Genomic DNA, 22,731 nt, shown 5'->3' with positions numbered 1-22,731 from the left:
ACAGCTATAAAGGTTGAGTGGTGCTTTGGCTTGTCGGAGTCTTCTGAGAATACTTGGCCACCACAGCCGATCAAACGCTCCAGCAAAGTCAACTGTGATGGCTAGCACATACTTGCCTTGAGTGCTTGAAACAGTAGATATTAATTTAAGAAGAGCATCTTCAGTGCTGCAACCAGCTTTGAAACCGTACTGAAGTGGAGAAATGAGGTTTTCTTTAGAGTAGCATTTTGACAACCTGCTGAGCAGAAGCCTTTCCAGAAGTTTGCCTAGGACTGGCAAGAGAGCAATTAGCCTGTAAGATTTTGGCTCTTCAGGTGGTTTGTCTGGGTTCTTCAAGATGAGTTTAAGGCATGCCTCCTTCCAGATAGCAGGAAAGTGGCCTTCCATTAGGCATCTGTTGAAAGTGGCGAGCATGGTGTTAGGGAAGTAGGTTGCAAATTTCTTGATAACATCCACCTCGAGGGTCATTTCCAGGAGTTTTATTTTCTTTAGTTTTGTCCAGTGCAGCTTTTAGATCGTCATTTGTAAATGGTTCTTCAGTATTTTCTGTTGTATAAGAATCGTTAGCGGTAACAATCTGTAGTTGCTCTTCAGTTAGCTGTGCTCTTCTGTGCTCTACAGCTGCGCTGTAGTGCTCTTCATCATCTGTTGGAAAGAGGGCATTTAGCATGTTATGGACAGAGTCTTCCCACGTGAAGGTGGAAGAACCATCAGGCTTTACAGTTGTACTGAGGACTTCACCTCTAGGGAGTTTGTTCACAACGATACGATAGACAACTCCCCAGGGATTATCATTTCCTGTGATCGAGACCAAATTCTGCCATGAGGCTTTTTTGCAGCGTCTAATCATGGCAGTGTAACTGTTCCTTAAGAATCGGTAACTGTCTTTTGCGGCTTCGACCTCCAAGGGTGGGAGGTGGGCACGGGCTCTCTGAAAAGTTTTACGAGCTTGGTGGACTCTCTTCCTCATATCTTGTAGTTCAGCATTCCACCAAGGGACTGCGTTTTTGAAGGGCCTTCTCTTGGGGATTGCCATAGCACAGGCCTCTTTGATGGTCTTGGAGAGGGAAACTGCACAGTCCTCAGAGGTGATGTGATTCAGTTGTGAAGAATCTTCATGAAGTCTTCTTACAAGTTCGGCTTGAAAGCGTGGCCAGTCAGCTTTCTTTGTGCAGAATCGCACTACATCCCTTGGTATTGGGGGATTGCGATCCACGGAGCGGCCAAGAGAATAGGTGATTGCTCTGGTTATTAACCTTCCATTTGCTGAACTTTCCAGAAATAGTCGGCGTGGTCAGGGTGATGTCGATGGTACTTCCCCAGAGGGTGCTACTGTATGTGGGGAGATTTCCAGGCTGGTTGAGTACTTGTAGTCTGGAGGCAAGGATGAAGTTTTCAAGTTCCTCCCCATTTCGAGTGACCGTACGATCAGGTGTTTGACTATGCCACAGGGGGGAGCGACAATTCGCGTCCATGGCTATGAGTAGCTTACCCCCTGGGAGTAGGTCAAGTGCTGTTTGTATTATGGCGATCGCAATTGAGATGTCTTCACCAGGTCTGCTATAGAGTGAGAGCAGATGTAAGGATCCCATGGCAGTAAGAACTTGAGCACAGGCACTAAAGGATGTACAAAGTGGAGCTACTTTAGTTACAGAGATTTCAGTGTTACTGACTAGGATTGCGGCCCGTGGTGCATCTGTAGTACCTTGAACGATTTTGTATGAAGCTGGATAACCTGTGACCTTACCCTTGTAGGCATAAGGCTCCTGGAGCATAATTATGTCAATATTTTCTTCCTCTGTTTTTAATTTAATTTGTTCAACCACTGCTCTGGCATGCTGTGCATTAATCTGCAAAAAATTCAGCTTCTTCTGTGTTGGTGGTTGGGTGGACCGTCTATCCATAATTGGTTCTATCCTGGTATATTCCCTTAAATTTTATATATACAGGGCAGTTTGCATCCCTGACGGAGTGCAGGTGGGGTATTTTAGACCGTTTGCAGTGTGCACAAGCTGCTTGTTCCTCCCTTTTAGGGCAGTCTTTGAACTCATGTCCCTGCTGGGTACAGTGACCACACGTTGGGACCCGTTGGTTGCAGGTGTGCGATGTGTGCCCAAATTGCAGACACCTGAAACATTTGTGAACTGGAACGTACTCCTTGAATCGGTGGCTTCCCCATCCGATGTAGATTCTCTCATGTTGGCTAATAACCTTCCACGCTCTGGGAGAAAGTTCGACTACCCAGTTAACTGTAGCAGCTGACTTAGACTTCGTGATATGTTTTTGTATAAGGTCAGCATCAACTTCGTCCTCTGCTGTATGCGCGCTAAGGTTTTTGTAGTATATTTCCTCCTTTAGCTCTTGAGGAGTAGTACTCTTGTCCAGACCGAAGAGGATAATGGAAGGTCCTTTTCGTTTTGGTGTTTCCGCCTTCAGTCCTATGTTGGAGATTTCTGTCTCGGTTGAGTCGCAAGTTGTTGTGCTTGTCTAATAGATGGATTGGGTGCCCACAATTAACTAGGTCAGCTTTTACTCTGGAAATCTCTGTGCGCCTGGTTTTCACCTATCTGGAATGTCTGCAAGCTCGAGAGAATACAGCGCGACAGTGCTGTTTAGATGGCAGGGGCATCAACTGATCTGTAGTTTCGATAAATCTCGGTAATTTTAGAATTTTATGAAATTCAATTTACTAGAGTTCAGTTCTTACGTGTGGACAGACAGACGGACGAACGGACGAACATGGTGAAAGCGACAGGAGCTTTATTCCAGTATTCAAAATCGCAGAAAAAGAGAAAAACGGAGAAACAAAAAGAAAACAGGGGAGCTGAAATAAGAAAGAAAATGTTCCCTGTGATATTAAAGTGGTTTCTTCACTTTCTCTCGTTTCTATAGACCGGCGTTCCGTGTCTCTGATTGGAGGAATTTCGTAAATCATCTGTCAAGGCTGTAGTTAGCCGATGTCGGGTGAAGATGTAACAAGAAATATTCCAGGATTTTCAATGCAGACAATATAAAAATCGGTGCGTGTACAGACTTAGACAAATATAAGAGAAGAGGATCAAACACGGAATAAGTGTTTGATGCGTCTAAAATTAAAAAAAGAAATCAAGGATTAGCAAAACAAAATCAAGGATTTAGCAAAAAAAAAAAAAAAACTTGCTCCACGCACATGAATAGACACACTTTGGCATAACCCGGGGAGTGCGGAAATTGTAGATTTTAAGGAATATTAAACTCTATGATATTGATGATATTCATCAATGATATTGAGAAGGTATATCAGGCTTGGTGTGGAAGCTTGCAGAGGATACAAAGGTTGGCACAGTTGTAATGGACAGGAATGGCAGTGTGCTACTGCAACAGGATCTAGATAATTTGGGCAGATGGGCTGAGAAGTGGCAACTGAAGTTTAACCTTGACAAATGCAAAGTACTGCATATGGGTAGAAGTAACCCCAGAGAAACGTACCAACTGTGTGGTTCTACACTTAAGGTGGCAGAAAATGAAAAAGACCTGGGAGTAATTGTGCAGGCAGATATGAAGTTTTCTGAGCAATGCAGACAGGCTGTCAGAGCAGATCATGGAGTCTTGTCAATGATATATAAGAATTTTGCTAGCAGGGAAAAGGACGTGATTGTCCATTTGTATAAGCAATCTTCAGGGCACGGCTTTAGTACTGCGTACAGGTCTGGAGGCCTCATTTTAGGAAGGATGTAGATTTACTTGCGCGTGTACAGAGAAGGGCAACAAGATTGGTGAGGGGAATGAAGGGATCCTCTTACCAAGAGAGGCTTAAGTTCTGCAAATTGCAGTGGCTGGAGACTAGGCACCTGTGAGGTGGTCTGATTTAGGGGGTATAAGGCCTTGAATGGGTTCAGCAAGCTGAACGCTGATAGGATTCTTCCTCTTGCTCAGATTATGAACCTCGGGGGGGCCACAGACACAAATTGAGGAAAGATAGTTGTAGAATAGATGTACGGAAATTTTTATTTGGCCAGCGGATAGTTCATTGCTGGAACAAACTTCCATCTGTCGTTGTGGAAGTTGATAGCTTAAACAAATTCAAGGAGGAACTGGACAAAATTTAAAGGGAATGGTTGTGTGAATTTTTTTTTTTTTTTTTTTTGGCTGATGATACAAAAGCTCGTAAGCTTGGTTTCTTGAATCACATGCCTCTATTACTATTAGTATGATTGGCCTATTCCAATAATGATGACTCCAATCACCATTACGACTACAATCCAAATTAATTCAATTGTCGATTAGGGTTTGATAGCAACAATTCCTTCATTTGTTCATCTCTGTCAACAATCGCACTTTCTCACTCTCACAGCTCAACTGAATCAGTTAAGGCTAATTTAACTTAAGCGGGAATAAGATTGAATAGTTTTCATCAAGTAATTATTAGGACAATCTGTTTTAGAAGAAAAGGAGACGATGCGTAAAATGAAAGCATTTTTTCAAAGTAAGTCTTTTCACTGAATAAACACTAATGTTCAATTTATTGATTATAATTCAGTTGTTGTTTTGTTAATCGAGTTTCCTTTTAGTAGTTAAATTGCGAGAGGATTAACCAATTCAGTATTCGTGAATATAATCGACGTTTAGTGTTTCATCGCCCAAATCAAAAGTGCAGTTTATCAAATCGATTTCTGCCAGTGTTTCTTAAAGGTTTCTTAAAGGACGATGATTACAAAAGATTGTAATCATCGTCCACTAAACAGGTAGAAATGACAGCGAGTTTCAATTCCTCCAATGGCGCGAGCAACTCTTATGGGCTTTCTACAGAAGTCGGCTCAGTTATTCGGTAATAAGGGAAGTAAACAAACCGAATCAATTTTATAGTTTCCAATCGGAAACTACATAAAAATGAAAGATAAATCACTCGGGTTTCCGAACTTCCATTTTTTTGAAATTCCCCGAATGTCAATTTTTATTTTTCTTTTATTAGAGTGAGAAAAGATTTTTAACTTTTAAAGAGTTCTAAAGAAATGGTATTTTAGAAATCTTTAAAGAGTTGTCTGTTAGTTCGGTCTTCTAGTGCATATTCTGACTGGCAATTACCCGACCTTTTGGTAGATTTAAATGGTGCTTAATTCATTGAGAAAGGAATCAAAGGTCACTTCTTTTATGAGTTTCTCGCAAATATTTATTGAATTTATTGCAATAGATTAAGAAGGGATGTGTATACAGCTGTGAAGGCATTATATTTTACAGATTTAACTCTAAATTAAAACAAATTAAATATAAAAGTAAAATAGACATTTTGGTCCTCACATCTATGTAGCAGGAAAACTTCGTCCTTTGCTTTCATTCTCAATAGGCAATGCTCTTATGATTAATATTATTCCATTTATTTAGCAATTTGAATTCTCTCATTTGGTGTGTACTTCTGCGTTCATTTAAGTGATATTTAACACTATCATTTAGACAAAAGTAGTCTCCCTTTCTTTCTTTCTTCCTACCCGTATTTATATATTTACTTTTTAGTTTTTCCTTTTTTAGTCTTAATTAACGTTTCCTAATTTATTTAATTTTTAGTTCATTAGCCGTCTATTTAGGGATGTCGCTGAAGATAAAAGAAAGAAAGAAAGGACACATTCGATATAAAATATTTTAAAAAGAAATACATACTTTTGGGATGCACACTTTATTAGATTTTTAATAAATAAAAAATGATTAATCTATTTATTTATTAAAAAATCTTAACTGTCGATTGGGTATCGAAGAGTTGACCAGAATCGCATCACAAACTTAGAGCCATGTTGCGCCGTATACAATATGTACCAAAATGATGGTACATATTGTATACGTACAATATGTACGTATACAATATGTCGATTCGTCTGTTTTGGACGAAAAACCGGATATTTCGAAGAAAGAAACCAACATTATCCTCGCCTGAGATGGACGAACTCAGCTACATTGCTAAAAAGACCCAATAGAATTGCTAGCGTCAATTAAGTGGTTTAAATTTAGATCTTTTCATCAATATACCTTCATCAACATCATTGATAATACACAAAACAACAATGGGCCCTACACCAAACCCTGTGGGACTCCACTAATAACATTAGTCCACGAAGAGCAACTTCCATTGATTACCACCCTCTGCCTTCATCCACTCAACCACACCACACTTTTATCCATTCCAACAACTTACCCTTAATACAATTCTGCTTCAATTTGTACAATAGTCTTCCATGCGCAACAGTGTCAAAAGCTTTCCTGAAATCCAAATATATGATATCAAAATTATTTTATGCATCCAGTTACTTTGTAAGCACATCATAGTATCCAATCATATTTGTCACACAAAACTTTCCCTTAACAAAGCCATGCTGTGTCTGAATTATTGCAGCAGTCATGTCTGGATAATCCTGCATTGTAGCTGTCATGTCTGGATAATCCTGCATTGTAGCAGTCATGTCTAGATGATCCTGCAATGCATCTTTAACAGTGACTCCATCATTTTACCCTGAACAGAAGTCAAACTAATATTTCTGTAATTACTTGTGTTACTCTTTGATCCTTCTTTGTGAATTTAAGATACATTTGTACATCTCCAGTCCGTGATGACTTCTTATGAGTCCAAGGATGCTCTCAAACTCATGGCTAACGGTTTGCTTACTTCCTTTTCCGCATCTTTTAATATAACTAGATAGATTCCATCCACACCAGGTGCCTTTCTTATGTTTAATTTCAACAATTTCGCCTCCAATTTGCTCTCACTTATTACAAAATCATTAAGCCTCCTGTTACAGTTTGATAAACTCCTGGAATTTTCCTCCATTAATATCTCTTAATCCGTGAATGTAGGTGCAAAATGCTCATTGAGATTATCAGCTAACTGAGCAGGATCATCAACCAGTCGAACCATCGATATCAAGTGGACCAATCTGATTCATCCCCTTCCTTTTACAGTTTATATAAAAAAAGAAACCCTTGCTTTTTTCTTAGCATTCTTTTGAAACATTTCTCATAATTTGCCTTCGCTTGCCTAATCCCTTTGCGACTTGATTACAGATTAGATTAAATCTACCTTAGACATATGTGTCATCTGATAATTTATATTTTTTTCTTCATGCATTTTTCCATGCATATTTCTTCTCTCAGAGGAGTCTCTTCAATTTATCTGACATCCATCTAGGCTTGAACCAAGAGCAGTATTTCTTAGTTGGAATGAAAAGCCTAATAACTTCCACGATTAGTTCCTTGATTGGTTCCCATTTTGAATTTACTTTTGATAACATCATCAAATGGTCCCACTGTACAGAATTTAATAACTGTCTGAGACCCCTGTAGTCTCAGACAGTTTTTAAATTCCCTTTATCATTGATGGTAATTATATGTTTAATTAAATACCACATCAATACACTGTGATCACTGCCACCTAGTGGTTCTGCAAATTCTTTATCTGCAAATTCTTAATACACGTATAATCACTGCTGATACCAGATCCAGTGTATTACCTTTCTGGTTTCCTCTCGAACATGTTATGCGGAAACTCGTTGAATGATTTTGGTCTTACAGATATTTCTCTTCATTAATTTCTTCTGCAGGTGAAACAAACATTATTCTCCCGTTCTAACACTGAAACCAAGTGCTCTTGCCAAGACAAAGAAATAAAGAGAATTGTTCGATAGGGTTGGGTTTAATAAAAATAATTATTACATTTGTTTACTGGGGTTGTTCACTCTGCCAAAAACTTCAGTTTGTCACTGAGACGCTAAGAGTTACGGGATCTTCTACATTTAATTTGAAGTGGTTTAAAACTGAATAGTTTTCAAACCACTTGAAATATTAGGAAAGAACGCTCTCAAAGGTAGGAGAATCGACAGGAAGAGGAGAAAAATTGGAATCACGAGAAACGTATTTCAGAAAAAGTATTTTGTACAGAGTAACTGCACAAAATAATTCATATTGAATCTTCTGGTTGTAATTGATTTGTTTCTTTATTTACTCGAGTTTCCTTTCATTAAAAAGAATACTTTTTTGGAGTTAAATTGCAAGGAGTTTTCTGATTAACCTTCTGAACAATCGACGTTTGTTGTTTAACTGCCCCACTCAAAACTGTGTTTTACCAATGTAATTCTTCCATTGTTTCTTACAGGGGCTTGTGGCTGCTTAGATGCAGATTTCCAAACAGAGTTTCAGTTCGACGAACACGGAGACAGTCAAGGAAAAGACTGCATATGCAAATACGACAAAGTGGAGTACTCCGTTAACGTTCCAGTTAAACCTGAAACTACTTTCGTCGTTACTGCAGATTTTCACCGTACTGGAGGTTCATATACTCTGTCAGATGAGGACCTGGGCAACTGCGTCGGATCAGATCTTGAAGTAAGGAAAAAGTCTCCTTCTGTGGAGAAAGAAATCTTATTGAAAACACCGGATAAGAACGGTTCTGAAAAAGAAATTTCCGCTATTCAACAGGATCCGACTACGTTAACTGATAAAGCTATTTATCGGGACATAGCTTTGGAAGTAGTTCCAGGAACCTCTGGTTACAACCAAGACGCCGATGTAATTCAGCCTAGAATAACAGATAGTCCAAGCATCATGGAACAAAATTTATTTAACAACGGGGAATTTAAAACAGGCCATGATGAAGTTCTCTCTGTCGATTCAGAGTTCAGACTTATTAGGTTGAATACCGATGTCATCGATCTGTCTTATCTCATTGGGTAAGTATTGAATGATCCGTTTACTTTGAGTTTTTAAAATCAAATTCAGGAAATAATTGCAAACAGACTTTAAAGAAAGTTACATTTTAATCTTAATCTAAAGACATGAAATTTAAAAAGGAATACCTCTTTCTAATCCTTTTTAATTATTATTTGGCACAGATTAAAAATAGCATGGGTTTTACACATCTACTACATATCCAGAGCTTTCTATATTTTCGTAAAACTCTAGATTTCTTCACCGGGCTGAGGTAATGACCTTCTTCTCTAGAGTCAAAATTTGCAGACAGCAACGGATGGTGTCTGCAAATTTAGAGGGCGCGATAGGAGCGAGTAGTGTTGAGCAGCAGATTTAATTTCGCTGTTCTAACAGGTGCAGCATTTCACTGAAAGAAACTGCTATACTTATTGCACAAATCAAATAGGAACAAATTCGTGGTATTTTTGCCTTTATTTTCACTGCGAGCAAAATTAGGAGGGATTTAGTTCGGGAAAGTTGGACAACGACACAAAACCTTACGTATCAAGACATTAGCGAAGAGCTATCTATTTATCTTTAGAACAAAGACGGAGTTGCATACAGACTTAGACCATATAAAGCACACTCACACTCATCTAACAAATGATTTGGAAGTAAAAATATGCACGGAAACCTTCTTAATCCAAGCTGTTCTGAGCAAATTACATCAAAATTCGCCCAGGTTCAAAGAAATATCAAAAAACACAGTAAACACAAGGAATACATGTACACTTTTCCACCACTAACACTAATATGAAAGAAAGAAAAGAAGTAATCGAATTGTTGGTGGTACAGGTAGATGTTGGCACCGCTTTTGCTATTCGTGAGGAAGCCTTTCACTGTAAAACATTTACCGCTTGTTATAATGCATTTTCTTGTTTTGTTTATTAAATACAAACCAATTTAATTGTGGTGATTTCCATTTCAGATATAATGATGAAAACATCTCATGTTTAGAGCAATTATCTGAGGATCATCGGGTCGTAACAACGTTGGATAAACCTGCAGAACGCTTCGCTGAAAACTTTGTAATGAAGGAAAAGAAGAAAAAGGCAAGGGCCAAGTTCTGGCTAAAGGTTATTTCTGCTAGAATGTTTAAGATTTTTCAGTAGTGAGAAAAATTGGGATTTCGGCATCGAGCACGCATATTAAAATTCTTTTTAATACAATGGAGCATCTTTCCTGCGTGCTCGAAACTCTCTTGTGAAAATTAGAAGCAGAGCTATATATCTGCAATCAAAATTCTGCCATGATACAGAAAATTTCAATGGACATTATTTGTTTATTTTTTCATTTTATATATATAATTTTCTCGCATTTTAATCTTTTTAACCTAATGCTGCATTTGAACTTGATCTACTGTCACTGTGCAATAAAAGGAGACCATGACTGCTGCTGTTGCTGCTGGTAGTAATCCATCTACGAATCTACTGGACGCAAACTATACTGAATGAAGACGACTGCCTATTTTACCTGAACTGGACAATTTCCTCTAACAAAAACCTAGAGAATGAAGTGTCGCTGCCATTCTGGAGATATCTACCGAATATCTCTTCAAAATAAAGGTACGTCATCGAGTGGGATCATTGTTTGCTACCTTCGCAAATACTTCAATGAACCTAATACTGGATTCCTACGAACATCTGAAGTTATATGGAATTTACAGTGGAGAGAATGGGAAATAGAATTGCTACTACTGTTGTAAAGCCATGTGCGAATCTCTACTGCTTGACACCTATAATGAAAGAAGGCGAATGCCTATTTCCACCAGAATTGGACAATTTCCACAATCGGAAACCTAGAGAAAGAAGTGTCACTGCCGAATATGTCTTAAAAATAAGGTTATGTCAGAGTGAGGAAATTCTTTGCTATATACGCGAATACCGCAAAGAACCTGTTACTTTCTGCCCACGACGAACTTGACTTATATGGAATTTACTGTGGATAGAATGCGGAATGGAACTGCTGCTGCAAATTACCTCTGAGAGTGCGAAGCATTGATCGCTACTGTCGTAAATATTTCACTGATTCTGCTAATTGCCCGTAGTGCTAAACGCTGATGAAAGCATATTTCTACACGAACTAGAATAATTTGTACAAATAGAAAAGTGGAGAAAAGATCTATAGCTGCTGTTCTGAAAATGATGGCAACATTTTAGGAGGAAAACACTTATGTCTAAGTGTATTTGGACATTCACGACTGCTGTGGCGAACGTGTGACTAAACATTATAATTTCTGTGTACGATAAATGCTAGGAATTAATTGATAATTATTGAGTGAAAAAACTGTTTGTCGCTCGTGCTGTACAAGTTGATGATAGACGTTTGAAGATTCTGCTCTCGCTGTGAGAGAAATGTTTCTGTGTGATATTTGTGTATATAAAGGGAAGCACGTGTGTGTAACTGCACCTCGTGTCACTGTGAATTGCATCACAGGATCAATAGAAGCAACTGTAAACGAGTCATCTGAACTGTGTATATTTCTTTGCGAACTATGCATATTCTGTTGTTGTGTTCTAAGGCGGGCACTACTGCTGTGGGGCCCATTCTTCCAGTGTGGGTTTTCCCGTGCTACAGCTGTTAAAAAAAAAAAAAAAAAAAAAAATTGATTAGAAAAAAAGAAAATGAGTTGAAACAAATGGGATGAAATCCCAGTAGTGGATTTCTGAGAGAAAAAAAAAAAAAAAAGAAGGATCAATAGAAGCAAGTGTAAAGGGGTCACAAATGTGACTTCTGTATGTTTCTGTGCGAAGAGTGCGTATTCTTTTGTTGTGTTCTGGTCATTTGGGTACAAGAAGAAACAGTCACGTGCAGAGAAGAATCTGTGTTTCTGTCCTCACTGTGAGGTGGTCCAGTCTCAGTAATATATGTACTGACTCTGACCCGTTTAATGTTGTAAGAAGGTGGGTCTGGTTGCTCTGGTGGTCATTTTTCCAGAGTGGGACCCCTTGCTACAACTGTTAAAAAAAAAAAAAAAGAAAAATGTTTTGATGAGAAAAAAAGAAAATGATTTGAAACAAATGGGATCAAATCCTGGCGGTGGTTTCCCGAGAGAGAAAAAAATAAATAAAATAAAAGGCATGCATGAAGCAAAGTAAAAAAAAAAAAAAATTGGTTCATTAAGAATTCTAAGGTGGAATTTGCGGTGGTATGTAACACACGTAAGGTGGGTCAATCCCACTAAAACAGGTAACGTTTAAGTGCGATTTTGTTTTTAAAAAAAAAACAAAAAAAAAGAAAGAATTTCGATAAGAAAAAGAGTTGAAACAAATTGGTTCTAATTTTAAGAATTCCAAGCTGAAACCTACACCCACAGGTAACCCAGGTACCTTTACATTCAGGGCGCCCTGACCTGTCACCAAGATGGACGTCTGAAGGCTGAGAGAGGACGTTGACGTTGCAATTTTGTCATTCAGACGCTAATCTCATGATGAATAAAAATCCCTTTTCCAGTCCTGCCCTCCGAAAGCTCCTCTATGATTGGGTTCCCTCTCTTGGGAACCCTTTCTTTAACTCCTTTATTCTGGGCAGGACTTTGAAGAACATATCTACGAACGATGCGATATAATAAAAGTTGTGTTTGTAATACTTTTGTGGTTTGACAACTGGACAATAATAAAGGAAGAAATGCTGATTGTAGCTGCCCCTAAAGGGGAATTCACCTTGTTTTGTTAATTTTTCACATTTTGATAACTCTGTGAAGGCTCTGTACTGATTAAGATAAATAAAATTTTAAAGTAATTTTGTGTCACAGTTCGTAGCATCATTGACATACGCCGAATACCTTCTTCATAAATATGGAGAACATGCCGTTTGAAAACTGAATTTTTTATTTTTTTTAATAAAAGCTGGCCATTCGTAGTGTAGGATCACACAATTTAACGATAGGAGGAAGGCAACGTCAACATTATTTTTATTAATATCAATTTAATTCCAAAGAAATGTCCCTTTAAGCTATCAAGTTGGAGAGGACACGGGTTACACGAATAAATATTGCCATATTATTTACAATCCATGTTCAGAGTACTCAAATGAGTTGATTCAACATACGGCTTAAAACAGCATCTGATTGCATAAATAGATAATCGTAGATACACAGATACAAGAATACGTGCATAATAAAGAATCTCCAAAGTTATATAATCTACAGTTTGAACAGGGCATACATATTTAAATTAGAGATCAAGACAGAATTTGAGATTGTTGGTGATAGGCGTGCGTCCTTATTTAGCCATTTTAAAATCGAGTATTGCAGGGATTGGAATCTGGTATGGGAAGGCGGTGATGCCGAGGACCATGTGGTTGAGGTATTCAATGGAATATGGAATTGTATTCCAGTTCCTCTGTATTCTAAAATACAGAGGAACTGGAATACAATTTTATAAAAAATCTTATACAACGAGCGACTATTATGGTATTTGAACTGTAATGCAGTATTAAAAATTTGTCATCAACAGGTTTTTGAACTCCGTTTTATAGTAATAATAACAGAAATAGCCATAGAGTGCAAGGAATCACAGGTTTTTTGCTGCAGTGCCCTGAAAAGAAACGTTGTAGATAAGAAACTTCTAATTGTTTTCTTCCTTCTTCACATAGATAACCATTCCGTTGACTTTTCAATTTATTCAAACTGTGAAACTCTGCTACATGTGAAGTCGTTGATTGCTGGAACTTCTTCCAGCAATCAACGACTCACTGCAGAAAATTCGACGCCCTTCCGATTGTCCTTCATAAACTGCAGCTGTACCCGGCTTGGTGGTGCCACTTGGTTGGTGCAGTTGCCAACAAATGATTCTCCTTTAGTCGTACTGCTCCCCCGAAATACCCCGTTCCTCTTCCATCTCACAAGAGTGTAGAAAGGGGACATCACGGTAAGACATCGTTTTCCTGGATGTAGCAGCAGCCTTCGACAACGTCTCAATCCAAGCTATAACAGTAATCTTCAAATGGGTATTTCTTTTTTTTCCTTTTTTTTTAAATATCTTTATTGAAGGCAGTGAATAATTACATGATTGCCTGATGCCATAATACCTGCAACAGCGACAATGCTGGGGGATTAACATGAAATAACTAATAGAGGAAAATTACATAAAACATATAATCACATATTTTACATTTAAAATTGATATTTACATGGGAAATGAAAAGACGATGGCAATCATTCGGTTGAAGACGAAAGCTGTTCCCTGTTGATGCGACTTCTGTACGATTTGTCCTCTGTGAAATTTTTGTAGTCCACATCCATCTAATGGACGTTGTGGACAATCTCCATGGGCAGGAATCTATCCCCTGTCCTGAGCCGCTACGCCACAGACTGCAGAGAGGGGAGGGCTCTTAAGGGTTTCGGAGGGATCCTCTAATTGTACATCTGCCAAAACTAGGCGTATTGACTTCGCCTGCTATCATTTTAATTGACACAAGCAAGCGGAGGGCAAATATCCATTTGGAGACTCCTCTGTAATTTAGAAGTTGGGTGATATCTGAAGTATGTTTCGGTGGTGGTAGATTATGCTTGAAGAAGCCCCACCGAAGAAACCAGTACTTATCGGTTGCAATGGATTTTAGCATCGTTTCGTTGCCGACGCCCAGATTTTTGAACCGTAGGTGATGACTGTCTGCAGAAACCAGTATATGTATTGGAGCGTGTACTCAGGCTCTGACATATAGGACGTGTTATTATTATTATTATTATTTTAGGGTTGTCCGTAATTAAATACATTAACCCGTGTTTGTGTCTGTAAATTGCGTATGTTCTATGGTCGATTTGCCTGTTTTGCTGGACGAAAAAACCCCAGTTACTGAGGAGAAAAACCTTGCTATCTAGGCCTGAAACCAACTAACTCAGCCACGGAGTGAAAAAAGCCCATTAAAGTTCCTCGCGTCATCGTCGGGATTCGAACCCTGGCCTTTTCAACCCGGTGTGGGGAGGACGATGACGATACCACTGTGCAACCCGCGCAGACTATAGGACGTGTTGTTTGGTAAGCCATCTTGATCTACAGACCTTGTTATGAATGTCTGCCACATGGTATTTGAAACTGAGTTTAGGGTCGAATATAACGCCGAGATCTCTGTGCTTGGTGACTGGGGTGATGGGGGTTCCGTGAATTTCCAGGTTTAGTTGCGTTGGGTTTGATTTGAGTGAAAACACCATTTGTGAAGATTTGTTTGGATTTATCTTAAGAGAAAACTGTGCCAAGTTTGTAATCAGATTCTTAAGGCTGTTGATAACGGTTTCAGAAACAGCATCAGGTCGGGCGGTCCCGTTGATCCGATATAGGAGCTTCAAGTCGTCTGCATAACTGATGAATTCTGTTTGCTGTCACAGAAATGGGTGGATGGCAGCCGTAAAGAGGAGCCCTGAAAGAACTCCGCCCTTGGGAACACCTACACAAACTTTCCTTGTGAAAGATTTTTTATTCACAGTCATGTGAAGGACCCTGGTCGTAAGTAGCGAATTAAAAAATTCCAGTTTTTTTTTTTTTTTTTTAGGAGCATTAGCAACTAAGGCCATATAGCTCCGGGATATGCGGTGGTCATTTCCTGACCTTTCCGCATCCTCCGTATTTGGTGGTGACGGGCTCGAACCCCAGTCTAATCAAGAAGCGTGTGATACGCACTGCTGCTCCTTCCCACCTGGCTACTGAGGCGCCTAAAATTCCACTATATTGTCTTTTATCTGGTTTCAGTCCTCACAAAGTTGCAGGAGGGGCTGGATGTCTATGCTGCCGAATGTAGACTGGATATCCAGATAAAGAATTTACATCTCAGCCCTACCTTGTAGAGCCCCCAGAATGGTGTTGGTGGTTTGCAGTAGGTTGGTAAAGGTGGACCTGCGTTTCACATTTCAGGAAGCAATTTAAGCATTCTGATTAACACCTTTCAACAATGATATATTTTCGCAATAAACGGGAAACAAACAGCAACTTACTGTATCTCCAGGGGAGTTCCTCAAGGGAGCGTATTGTCCGCCACCTTCTTCGCAATAGCACTAGCCCCATTTTTAGCTCAAAACTGTGAACAATTTATTACATATGCTGACCATTTGAAATTTTTTGTAACCTCTAAAGAACAAGAAACTGCACCCCCATCTATCAGAGGAAGCAAACAAGACAATCAGCAAGCTAGAAGAATATCTACACTACATTGGCCTGAAACTTAATGAAAAGAAAACTGTCCAAATGACCTTCACCAACAAAAAGAAGAAAAATGAAATTACGATTTTTGTGAACAATACCAAAGTCCAAAAATCTCCCGCACATCTCGGCCTTGGTCTTAAGTGGGATGAAGGATTAAACTTCATATCTCACTTCGAACACATTAGGAAAAAGACATACGCAGCATTCTGGAGCACTAGACAAGAACTCGCTGTTCTCTGAAGCCCTCATCTTATGATTCAATACATCCTTAAATGCGTTACACCGATTCCGTTGTAAAATCTACTATCTGGTCATAGGCCCCCCCGAGAACAACATCAAGACCTTCTTAGGAGTAGAATACTGGCTCCTGAGATGGCTAAATAAGATCTCCGGGAAACCGTTTACCATTTCTAGAGCGGCCTTGTCTGCCAATCTGGACATTACACTCTGGAAGTATATCATCATATTCAGAAACATCTTAACTCTAGCAAAGCTACTAACGGAGAGAATAGATGTGCCGAAAGTGGGAAACGTGATCACTCGCCCTCGGATGATACGACCGAAAATAAATAGGGAAGAATCAAGTCTCAATTGCGAATTGACTCAATTGGACTCTCTGGGGAGATTCTTCCCAGCAAATACTGTGAATTCTTTTAATAATTTAAATATAGATCCAGAGAAACTATGTACAGACAAAATGTACAGGACAGAAATCTTTGGTAACGTGTACCGGCAGGTACAAATGTAATAAGAAGACTAACTTAATAATTTATATAATAATATTTAGCTTTTAACAATTATTTATTAAATAATTAAATCAACTTAATAATTAATTCATTAACCGCATGCTCTGTGTTTTTTCATCTCCAAATTTCGCAAATAAGTTCATGTAAATATGGTTGGAATATCTCCTCAGTACAATCGGCGTTTGATCCCTACAACAACAGATACACTGGTGGATAAAATTAAAGGAACACGAAGAAAATGTGGTGTACCTCGTGCGGTTTGCGTTATAGCTAGAAAAGAAATTGGAATTGCGGTGTACCATAGAATAACGATGAAATGATGAGAGGGTGAGAAACTTCAGACAGATATACGGAATGTTTATAGTTTCGGTTATTTATAGGGACATTACAGAAGTGGATACAAGATGCTCGAAAATGGGGTCACAGGACATTAGTACATCGTGTGAACCTTCCAAAGAATAAACAGGCCCTACAGAAGTAACCATGCTTGATGTAAGAGTGTCTATAAGATTCAGTGGTAACCAATCCCATTCCTACACGAGCGCAGACCTTACCTGTATAAGTGACTGAGGAGTTGTCTCACCCACTGTAATGCGACGCCAAACGGACTTAAACAAATTCTCGATCGAGTTTTCTGTTGGTCATCCTGGCCAAAACAGTCGTTCAGTGTCTTTAGTTTCAAGATATTTTAGTTTCAAGATATTGCTTTACCACTTCAGCTCAATACGAAGTGCCGTTGAAAATCAGGACCAACTGCACCCCTAAAAGTCGCATAAGGTTCGAGGATCTGTTCTCTGACTTCAGAGGGATGGAATTGCACTCATCTTTGCCTCCATATAAAATAACATCAAGAATCTATTTATTGAAGAAAACAGACCTCATCAGAGAACACAAGCGTACCAAACTTTTTCTGTTTTATCGCAGGCTGCTCGAGTAACAACACGGTTTCTGCTTGTTCTGTTAATTTTATCGACAGGTGTAGTTTAAAGAGCTTAATAAATGCTTTACGAACTCCCTCATGAGTCTCACCGCAGCCTGAGAAGTTCTCATGTTTAAAAAACCTAAGAGTAAACAGGAGATATGACGGTGACCGTCAGGACCCAAGATGCATAAGTTCGTAATACGCGGTGTGGGAGTTAACATGCACGGACGCTATGCCTTAATTTATAGTGTGTGTGTGTGTGTGTGTGTGTGTGTGTGTGTGTGTGTGTGTGTGTGTGTGTGTGTGTGTGTGTGTGTGTGTGTGCGTGCGTGCGGTATGAGGATTAAATAAGAAACAAGTCATTATTATAAAAGAGTATTAAATTTAATAAAAAAATAACGTTTCAACCATAAACACTTCAATGGATATACACCGATGAGCTGAGTCCTATCCAGCCCTGGCGATCGTGTACTCGGAGACAGTCTTTGATGTGAGAGGCCAATGAACACTGGAAATATTTTTGCAGATAGAGACATAAAGGCTACGCACCGGCATATAACAACCCAATAAAATGCACTGGCAGGACTGAGTTCGTGGGACACCTGATTCCTGGACGCGACGCTGTCAGCCCTCTCGCTAGTGGACGAACCCACCGCATGTCAGGTATATACGTACACTACATCATTGCTTTCAGGTAGACGGTAATTTGATGTCAGTATGGATAAACGTCGTGAATTAATAGACTTTGGAAGTAGGATGATAGTGGATTTCCTTGGCATGGATCACTCTATCGCGGAGGAGGTACAGAAATTGCACTGTCCCCGTTCGACCGTATGAAGTGTGTATCAGAAATACGTCATTTCTGATAAACGTAAGCCTTTCTTCGTAAGAGCACCCCTTTGTTCCATTCACTAATCTTGTTGCCCTTCTCTGTATTCGTTCCAGCAGCTCTACATCCTTCTTGAAATGAGGCCTCCAGACCTGTATACAGTACTCTAGGTGTGGCCTGACCATTGCCTTATACAATGAAATAATCACCTCCTTATCCCTGCTGGAAAAATTCCTGTATATCATTGACAATACTCCATGAGCTACTCTTGCAGCCCGTCTGCACTGCTCAGAGAACTTCATATCTGCCTGCACAACCACCCCCATGTCCCTTTCATTCTCTACCACTGTCAGTGTAGTACCACAGAGTTGATACGTTGCTCTGGGGTTGCTGTTTCCCATGTGTAGTACTTTACATTTGTCAATGTTAAACTTCATTTGCCACCTTTCAGCCCATCTGCTCAACCTTTCCAGATCCTGTTGCAGCAGCATAGTGTCAGTAGTGTCCTTGACAATCCTGCCAACCTTTGTATCATCTGCAAACTTGGACATTAAGCTTGATATACCATCATCAATATCATTTATAAATACAGAAAACAATAATGGACCCAACACTGAGCCCTGAGGGACTCCACTAATAACATTAGTCCACGATGAGCAGTGTCCATTGATTACCACTCTCTGTCTTCTCCCCCTCAACCACCCCTTTATCCATAGCAGCAACTTGCCTCCAATGCCACACTGCTCCAATTTGTGCAGCAGTCTTCCATGTGCAACAGTATCAAAAGCCTTTCTAAGATCCAAGTATATAATATCAAAGTTATTCCCTGCATCCAGTTCTTTTGTGACTGCATCATAATATCCAATCAAGTTGGTCAGGCAAGACTTCCCCTTAACAAAACCATGCTGTGTCTGATCTATAACTGAAGTCTTGTCTAAATGATCCTGCAGTGCTTCTTTAACCAGTGCCTCCATTAATTTTCCTGGAACAGAAGTTGAACTAACAGATCTATAATTACTTGTGTCAGCCTTTGATCCTCCTTTGTGAATTGGGGTTACATTTGCACATTTCCAGTCTATGGGTACCTCCCCTGAGTCCAAGGAAGCTCTCATAATTAGGGCTAAGGGTTTGCTTACTTCCTTTGCTGCCTCCTTTATTATAACCGAATAGATCCCATCCACCCCGGGTGCCTTTCTTGTGTTTATCTTCAACAGTTTCTCCTCCACTTTACTTCCAGTTATTTCAAGATTCTGTAGCTTAATGCTAGAGTTGGATACACCTCTGGCATTCCCCTTGCTGAATAACTCCTCATGTGTGAATGTCGATGCAAAATATTCATTTAGTTTGTTAGCTACCTGAGCAGGATCATCAACAGTTGACCCATCAATATCAAGTGGACCAATCTGATTCATTCCCTTCCTTCTAGAGTTAACATAAGTAAAGAACTCTTTGTTGTTTTTCTTTGCATCCCTTGCCAAGGATTTCTCGTAATCTGCCTTTGCCTGCCTAACCTCCTTTGTAACTTGGTTGCATATCAACTTGTATCTATCATAGGCTTCTGTGTCATGTGTTAATTTGTAAGTATCCCATGCATTTTTCTTCTCTGCCATATGCCTCATTAGTTCATCTGACATCCATTTTGGCCTAAACCTTGAACAATATTTTTTAGTTGGTATGTAAAGCCTAGTAGCTTCCAAGATAAGTTCTTTGAATGCTTCCCATTTTGAATTTGCTGTTGGTAACATCATCAGTTGGTCCCACTGTATAGAATTTAAATACTGTCTCAGTCCATCGTAGTCGCCTTTACGGAAGCAATAACCCTTCCCTTTTCCCCTAATGGTAGTTACCTCTTTGAGTAAATCCCACTTCAGCACACTGTGATCACTGCCACCTAGTGGTTCGTTTATCTACAGATTCTTAATGCATGAAGAATCACTGCTGATAATCAAATCAAGAGTATTACTCCCTCTAGTTGCCTCCCGAACATGCTGATGTAGAAAACAATCATCCAATAAATCCACAAAAGCCTTGCTAGTGTGTGAGTGACCAGCCCCCAAATTCCAGTCAATATCTGGGAAATTAAAATCTCCCATTATAAGACTCTCTGATTTACTGGCCCACTCTATTTCGCTGTACAGTTCCTTATTATACTCATCAGAGTCATTAGGCCTATAGCACACTCCTACTCTCAATTTTGATCTCCCAATGCTTATGTCAAACCAAACTGATTCAACACTGCACTGTCCGGCGATGTCGACTGGCTTCACTTCCTTGGTTTTTATGTGTTTCTTAACTAATAGCATAACCCCTCCCCCCTTCCTATCCTGTCTATCCTTTCTGTAGACGTTGTACTCCCCAAATTGCAGTTCTGCATCCCTTATATCTGTGTGACACCACGTCTCTAATATCCCAACAATATCTGCCTTTGATGTTTTGAGCAATACCTCAAATTCATCAAATTTATTTACTAAACTCCTAGCATTGGTGTACACGCAAGTATACCTGCACCTGTTTCTATTCTTAGATACCCTAACACAACCCATGTGTTTACTTGTACCGCAATGGCTCCCAGCAGTCTCTGAAATACCATGCATCTTGTTTTCCAGGCTTCTGCTCATTCTATTAGAAGCAGTGCAAGAATCTCTTTCACCTCTGCCAGTGGCTACTGTCAATCTATTGGTCTTTGTCTCCCCCCAAGCTAGCAGTTTTCCGACCCACCTAACACTGCCTCGATAGCATCAGCAAATATTCTTGCACCCTTTCTATTTAAGTGTATCCCATCCCTGTAGAAGCAATCTCTCCTGTTAACAAGTACAGTCCAGGCTGAAAAAAATTCTACCCCTTGAGCCTTGCACAATCTTTCCAGGGCCGAATTGATCGACAAGGCTCTCATCATATACTCCCTCCTATCGTGTCTGGGCAGAATTGCAGACACTTTCAAATTCAACCCTAATTCTCGGCTTTTGTTCAACAGTGACCTGTACTTGTTAAGTAATTCTGCCAGTCTCCTACTCTTAATATTATTAGTGCCAACGTGTACAACTATATCACCTTTTGTGCCCTTAAAAGATGATATCTGCTCTACAACGTCATCAACCTTTGCCCCTGGAAGACATAACCTGGTCCTGTTCCACCTATCCTTTTTACAAAGCATGTTCCCCGTTTCCCTGACAATAGAGTCACCAACAACTACTAGTTCCTTCGGGACCAGCGCATTCTGCCTTGGGGGTTGTCTCTGTGTCACGCGATGCCCAAGTGCAAGCTCTGGCGTTGATGTGGGCAGCTGAGAGCTTGATGGGCCCCTCAATTTAGTTTCTTCGAGGGCATCCACCCTGTCCTTCAAGCTCTCATATAGGCCCACAAGAACGCCGAGTTGTTCCTTGATATCGATACACTCCTTGCATCGCGCACACACAAAGACATCCCCCTTGGCAGTATCATGTCCCGTACCCGATTGCTCAGCAAACATCAAGCAAACAGTGCATTTTATAAGGCTGTGAGTCAGAGGACAACTGCCCCCCTCAGTTCTGCTGTGAGCCACAGCACTTCCATTAGCTTGAGCCTTTTGCTTTGCCGCTCTGGTCTGAATCATGATTTTATTAATTTATTAATTAATTATGTTATGTTATTAATTATGTTAAATATAATTAATTATATTACGTTTGTAATCTAAGTCGTTATATGTATTTATTTAAACGTACAATTTAACTGCTAACGGAGTTCAACTATCGCTATCTAGTACGGTATATAACTATCGTATCACAAAGGGGGGAAAATTACGAACGGTAGCGGAGTTGAAACACGTGGAAACCTTTACCGATACGTTTATGCAATTACAAGGCCGAGTAAAGAATAAATACACCAAATTAATCAGAAAATCACAAAATAATGTTATACTACTAAATTTAAATCAAAAGTTTTAGAAAAACAATAATTTCAAATCAATAAATAAGAAAAATCCACTTAGCGGCTTGGAACACGACCGTCTCTAGTTGCCTCGTCAGCAGACTTTTTTGTATTCTGTAGTTTATAATACACTTGCAGAAACAAGAAAACATTGAATACAGAACTGGTAAGTTCTGTATTCAATACACGAGGAAAAATACTTATCACATTCATCGTCAGCCGGACATGAGGTTGAATCGGACTTTTCTCCAATTTCGGCAACCGTTTCAAGCCAGTGTAGTAGTCAGTCAGTCGACTAGACACTCAGGAAGTTCATTGCAACCGTCTAAAACTAAACGGAAAAAGTTAAATTTTACACTAATTAGAGTTAATCAGAACTTGGCTGAGGAAGGAATGAAATCTACTTCCTGCTCACGTAAAATTCCAAATCTGGAGTCTAGTGAAAAGGATCCTGAAGCTGATAATATAGCTTCTGCTGTAAAT

The sequence above is a fragment of the Mastigoproctus giganteus genome, chromosome 9 (genome assembly GCF_048544385.1).
Source record: "Mastigoproctus giganteus isolate SK-2022 chromosome 9, ASM4854438v1, whole genome shotgun sequence".
Taxonomy (NCBI): domain Eukaryota; kingdom Metazoa; phylum Arthropoda; class Arachnida; order Uropygi; family Thelyphonidae; genus Mastigoproctus; species Mastigoproctus giganteus.
This window is presented reverse-complemented; position numbering follows the sequence as displayed.